Raw genomic sequence first — 6,857 nt, 5'->3', positions numbered from 1 at the left:
CCTCAGCCTGTGCCGCTTCGCCGCACCCGCTACTCAGCCTGCCACTCAGTCAGAACAATCCTGCCCTCGCCCCCTCTTCCTACTCGCTCTCCCCGTCAGCAATAAAAACTACCTTTAAATTACCACCTGCCTCACTAGATCAACTGATTATAAGAGAACAGGGCATTTTGTGAGCCTTCCTTCTGATTGGCCAATAGTTTTCTGAGTGACGCATGCCCTGGCCAACCACAGCTAACGGATTATAGCCTACTTCCATAGCTTGGTAAAACTCAGCGGTAAATCAAATGATTATGGTTGGTCAGTGGTGAAATGAGCCAAACAGATGGTTAAATTTAGACTAAAATGCTCTGGTACGTCAGCAAAAATAAACTTTAGCCACTGGTCTCTAATATCATTATGAGTGGGAAAGCTGTGAAATGATGTATTTGCTTCCTGACATTCAACATTTTCAACATTTCCTCTACATTTTTCTGTCTCGTCGCGTGCTAGACAGAATTAATGCTTGTGTTAATAAAGTTAAAACACGGAAAAAAAAAAAAAGATTGGCTGGTGAGTCTGGGTGGGTCGCACTGCGCCACAAGTTAGGGTGGTGACTGTTTTATTATGACATCACAAAGTTACAGAAGTCCCAGCAGGTTGTTTCGAGGCACAGTATCTGAACACAGGCTGTGTGCGTGTCTCCACGGAGTGTTTTGATCATTTCACAGTATTCATACAGCACTTAGACCTGCTCTATTATTTAAAAAAAGAAATGGAAATCTCAATTTCTACAATGTGGGACCTTTAAGTTGTATATGTGAGTCAGTTTCAATGTCAACAAAAGAAAGACAAAAGTTGTTTTTGGTTTTTGCATCTGCATTTAGATTTTGAACGTCAAGAACCACCCTTCAAATACTGGAGACAGAAAATGAATCTTAATATTCCACACAAGGGAGGTGCGGTAAAAATTATATTATGGACATTATGTTGTGTAAGAGAGTGAAAGTAAGTTAAATACATGTGATTAAATCAGGCCTTTAAAGGACTCATTTGACCACAAGAAAGACCTCCTTCATATCTTTGTGATTTTCTTTTCCACATAAAATGACTCAAGAAAATTGAGTTAAAGTCAAATAATAGACTCAGACTTAATATGTAAATTTTAATAAAGCAACACTATAAACTGAGTGAAATTTAAAAAAAGAAACCTTGGTGGCTTTGCAGGTTATGAGACAATTTACCTGACAGACATGCTCTTATCTCGTCCTGTGAGGCTGCTCACCTGGAGACTGTGTAATTACAGGCATGAAACGTCTTTGTCACATAAGTGAAGAGTGGGTTTTATTGTTCATCTGTTTTAACATTGTGTGCAGTGGTTTCAGTTTTTGCATGTTTTTTTATTTTAGTGAGTGTGTTTTTATCTTGGACCTTTATTTTCTAATCCTGACCTGTTGTGACTTCCTGCTGCTGGGCGACTAATTGTCGATTGCCGTCACCTGTGATGGACTTTAGAGAACAGGGGACCGCTGAATAGCAAGGAGTCATCTCTTGTGGTAGGACGCAGTGGAGACAGTGGATAGAAGGGCCTTGACTGGCACAAAGGTTTTATTACTCATTCAGAATTTTAGTGTGTTTTATTGAGGTCTGGCCTCTTTGACTTTAAATTCCTGAAATAAATATTATTAAAGCCTCTTTTTGGTGCATTTTTCTTTGGTTGCTGCAGCTTCTGCTCGAACACCTGAAACCATTGAACTTCTCATCAAATTGTGGCATCCTTGAATATTTTCAGGAAGGACTGGATCAGATAAATGAACTTGGGTATTAACTTGGGTGTTTCATTCATTTCTTTTATGCCTCCAGACCAGCAACAACAGAGCTGGAGGCATAACGTCCCATTCTCATGGACATGATATCTCAGTAACACCTCGATGGAATTTCTCAAATTTGTGAACAGGGACATGATCTGAAACTAGTCTGGGGGTGGAGGCAGACAACCACGAGGCAGTAATTCTATTTTTTTCCTAAGTATGTTTATTAAGAAGGTGATGGATGTAGATGGGGGCACTGAATATTTCCAGTACTATGTGAGAATGGTTTCAATAAAGAGTATTTTTTCAGTTATTTTCTCAATTATCTTCTTGCACTCATCCCAAACATTCAGACATCATCATGGACAGACACAGACCAGACCTTGTGCAATACCATTCATATTGGAGATTTACTTTTTCCTTCTCAGCCCTTCTCAGCTCATCAGACATCCTTACTGAACCCTGACAGCCTGAGAGAAACTCAAGGTTATAAACTGCACACTTTCAACATCACTTTTCATCCCTGCCTGGAAGAACCTAGATTTTTTTAAATAAGGAAAATGTTCCTCCTCTTTCCCCCTGGACTTAAAAAGGCACGACATTTCTTGGGCACATCTTTCAGAATAATTCACTGGCTTCATTTCCTGACTTGGGAATAAACCCTCTCTTGAATATGTGGCAGTTAAATCTTCCATTCAAGCAAAGATCAGCACCAAAATCTGTCATTTTGCTCTCCCCTGCATTAGTTCCAGATTTTCTCAACATCACCTCTCCAGTCATATTCCTCTCTGAACACTGCAATGTCTGCACCATCAATCCCAGGACCCAAATCTGCACAAGTGTCTTCTCAGTGACCACCAACACTATGATGCAGCTCATACAGTGTTATGAGCTGCATCATCGTGCATCATTTCCCGCCGATTAAGGAAATCAACAGTTAGACAGATGTTCCTCCAGTGCCTTCATCTGAGTCCAAACTCTGGGAATAGAGACGGAGGCTTTGCAAATTCACATGAAAAGCTCCACAGCTCGCCTCCTCATCATGTTATTATTGTAATTATTGTTATTTTCAACATCCACACACACACACACACACACACACACCAACCCGACACAACTCCTCAGATACGCCTCCACAATTTACCTTGCATTCATCTCACCAGATGAGTCAGAGACCAACTGAAACTTTTGTGGGTTTAAAATCTCTGGGAAAAGACCTGGACCTGTCCGTTCTGCTGTCCAGTCCTTCTACATCCAAACTTCAGGCCACAGGGAAGCCACTGTCAGGTGAAAGGTGTCTTAAATTCGATGTCAGACCTCGGCTGCTGTCTGAGAGTGGCTGTTGTGCTGTTGCCTGTCCTTACGGCAGACCCGGAAATTGACGCTGAGATCACAAAAAAAAACACAATTTTCCCCAGTGTAGTCTGCAATTTTGCCAAATCTGCAAAATTTCTACATTTTCTTTGTTTTCCTTATTTCATTCAGACATTGTTCTTACTCACTTCTCCTCTGGCTGCAGATCCTTCACTTCTTGCCTCCTTGCATCTCCACACCAGTGTGATCGCCCTGATTAGTTTCACCTGTGTCTTATTGTCCTCCCCTAGAGGAGACTTTTTAAAGTCTCTAAAGACGACTCCCATTGAATCCTGCACCAGTCTCCGGGTCGTGCATTTCAGTGTTCCTCTCTGTGGAGTTTTAGTCGTTTCATTTTCTGAGCCAAGTGGACTGATATGAGCACCTTACACACCCAAATCCCGGTGCTTTAAAGATTACACAATGCACTCCTGTGAAAGGCCACATGGATCAGCCACAAATGTGGAAAGCTTCTCCAGTTCCATTCAGTTTTATTAGCCATCAGGCTTGTTATTTTTGTGAGGTGAATCCTTGTACTTCCTGAAAAAAACATTAAATGATAGTGAATCATTCCCCGTGGAATCCAAACAATCCAGCTTTGCTCTTATTTCTAGTGAATCCACGGAACGCTGCAGGAATGACATGTTTGGTATTCATCTCAGGTTTTTTTGCTTGCCTGTCATTACAGCTGCATATAAGATCTCTAACTGTTGTGCAGTTATGTGCCTACAGGTCTACAGGGAGCTGTTTACTCATCACTTGTCTGCCTGTATCTCTGCAAGAGGTGGCCTTGTGTCAAAGACATTGTATTGCATGGGAAATACGTTTTGAGGGGCAGCAACAGCAACATCTACGTGTTGTCTGCCTGATTTTAGGATATTATGAGGATATATATATATATATATATATATATATATATATATATATATATATATCATGCAGTGACACTCCCACCAGTGTGTGTGAATAAGAAAATGTTGCTAAGACATGACATTCAAAGAGGATTTATTTCTCTGGAGGAGGTGGGCTGATTATAATATTACCCGCCGTGGTCGGGGGATGGATGCGTCCTGGTATTTTAAAGTGGGTCCTCATCTTATGCCCTTCTCCTGCATTTGACTAGCTCAGTGTGAAATTCAGCATTTGTGTGAAAATGGAGGATGTCCAGGATGTTTCTGCCAGTCTGATAGATGCAGGTATGTTAACAACAAACAGGTGATGGAAAATCATTAAAGCCCTTACGAGAGCCACACCCATAAACTCATCAAATAAGCTGTAATAATGTTAACTACAGGTGAGTACTGGTACTTATTTAATATGGGCTATAATATATATATATATATATAGGGTATAATGACTCATGCCACTAGTATTTAACATCATCACCTCACACCAGTCTGTCACAGACCACATCTGTCCAGATGACAAAGTCCAGAATGATCAGTTAAAGCACCAGGAACCCCACCTCCTCCATCATGTTAAGATGGTGAACGCACTTGCATCAGCATGTTAGTATTGTCATTCAGCGCACGATAGCATGTTGATGTTAGCCTATAGCTCGAAGCGCCACTGTGCTTACATACAGCCTCACAGAGCTGCCGCGTGGCCTGTTGAGGAACGAGCTGCAAAGCACTGACAGTTATTTCCACAACCACTGCTACGTCGCTTAGAAAGCTGTAGCTGAACCATTTGAAAGGCTAATGAATATAATAATATATTATAAATGAATATTATAATAACATCTGGCAGATGTGAAATGACCTCAGAGGGAATGACACATATCAGAGGAACAACAATTTATGGGCCAATTGGTGCAAGGTGATGGATGTTTTTCTGTTTTTTTTTTTTTTGTGAAAATATTTGCATGCGTGTACCCTGGGGAGCTTTTCGATGAACCAGTGAGTGTGAGTCTGGAAGGAGCAGAGCTCTCACTCACATGAAACGTGAGGCGAACACACTCTCTCTCTCTCTCTGGTGAAGCTTTGGTAAAGGCTTTGGCAGGGATTCTGGAGCATCCTGGCCAGCTGTGTGAACTGCAGAGCTCTGAGAACTTAATTCAACCCCATCCTGGCCAGAACAGACACACAACCTCACAGCTGTCACTTAAAGGAATGGTTACATACATTTCTGGAAATTTGCCTATATTGTGTCTACACAGGTGTATCATAAGCATCATTCTAGCAGCAGCACCTCTGTGTGTGTGTGTGTGTGTCTGCACAGGAAACATCCAGGCATCGTTTGGAAGCGCTCACAGCCCAACACACAATCACTGTGTTTCAGACTTTGGACACGTTCACAGGCACAAACTGTAGCACGAGTTCATCAGGAGCCGTCGTGCAGCCTGTGTAGACAGAGGGATCGCTGCCAAATACAGGATGCACACACATGAAGATGGTTGGCCTTTTAAATCAAAACTTTACAGGGGTGCTCCAGGGGCACCGGGTTGATAGCTGTTCTCTCTTCCTCAATACATTTTCATTTCATGTGTTTTTTTTTAACGTCTCTTTGATTAAGGGTCTTTTACTTGATGTCAGGTAAATTGCTCAGTGATAAATTGACTAACGAGAGGTTTGGACTTCCACCTTTCTCTCTCATGTTTTAGCTTTTCTTTCCTCCTCCTACATCATCACTTCTCCTTTTCTAATTCAAGGAGGCAGTGAAAGGAGAACCCACACCCTCACACCTCCGTCCTGCTAATTGCCTGTTCTGCCTCCCTCCTGATTCGTGTGATCCTTCCTGTCTTTCTTTCTGTCCGTCTTCTCCCTGTCCTCTTTTGTAAACCTGTTTACATCACCATCACCATCACTGTCCACCTTCATCTTTGTGTGTGGCCATCACCTGAACTCACTTGTTACATCTTCCGTGTGCGGTTGCAGTGCTTTTTGTAATCACGCTAATCAAGCTGTATTAAATGTGACACAGAGCGGAACAAAGAGCTGGACGTGAAACATTTCACAATTTTCTTGTTGCCAAAGCAGCTGCGGTCCTATTTTGCATTTTGGACCCACAGCAGCGCTCACACACACACACACGAGCAGTTACATCTGAGCTAAAGCTTTTTAGGTATTCTGTCTGTCGTCTAACTGCACATTAAATCCTTATGTACGAGTCCACTCACACAGAGGTTTGTACTTCACATTTCTTGCCTTTCTTGAACAATTTCAAAAGTGAGGTCTTGAAAACAACTTCTTCCTCCCTCAGTACATTTTAGCATCAATACATCCTTTATCCATACAATCGCACAGACATCCACTGTTGACCTGCCTTAAATGCTACAGCGCACAGCTCCTTTTGAAATGGTATGAAAAAGAAAGCCGGATTGATTGTAGCAATATAATGAAATTGCAGGAAAGTCCAGATATATTTAAAGGCTCCAGTGCCGGCCCAAAATGAGCCCAGGCCGCTTGTGAGAGATGGTACACAAGAGTGTCATAAATACACACCAGGATCTGGCAGCCACATTATCAAAGTGATGTCAGTGGCAGATACAAGCAAAGGTATAAAAATAAGTGTGATTAATGGGAAAGCTGATCTGGGTTGTTGTACCATGAGAACTGGGAGCAGGAGGTGTCTTACATGGAGAAATTGAGCAAAACACATGAGGTGAACATCATGTGTGAGATTAATGAGGTGTATCTGCAGCGTGTGATTACACAGAACCATGTAATTGGAAAGTAGAAGTGCAGTAATAGACGATGAGGGGTTTTTCCAGCCAAG

The 6,857-nt window shown here is 41.9% G+C and overlaps 1 long non-coding RNA gene across 1 annotated transcript; it reads right to left on the bottom strand.

The window, feature by feature from the left end:
- Positions 1-269: 269 nt before the first annotated feature.
- Positions 270-4,044, bottom strand: LOC139614956 (uncharacterized). Its single transcript, XR_011687187.1, has 3 exons — positions 3,290-4,044; positions 2,932-3,171; positions 270-2,766 (listed from the first exon to the last, which is right to left on the bottom strand). It is a non-coding gene; the product is annotated as an uncharacterized lncRNA (long non-coding RNA).
- Between the last annotated feature and the right edge of the window lie 2,813 nt (positions 4,045-6,857).

The sequence above is a fragment of the Trachinotus anak genome, unplaced genomic scaffold (genome assembly GCF_046630095.1).
Source record: "Trachinotus anak isolate AG129_WGS33_773 ecotype Australia unplaced genomic scaffold, CSIRO_AGI_Tana_v1 ptg000039l, whole genome shotgun sequence".
NCBI classification, from domain to species: Eukaryota; Metazoa; Chordata; class Actinopteri; order Carangiformes; family Carangidae; genus Trachinotus; species Trachinotus anak.
This window is presented reverse-complemented; position numbering and strand designations above follow the sequence as displayed.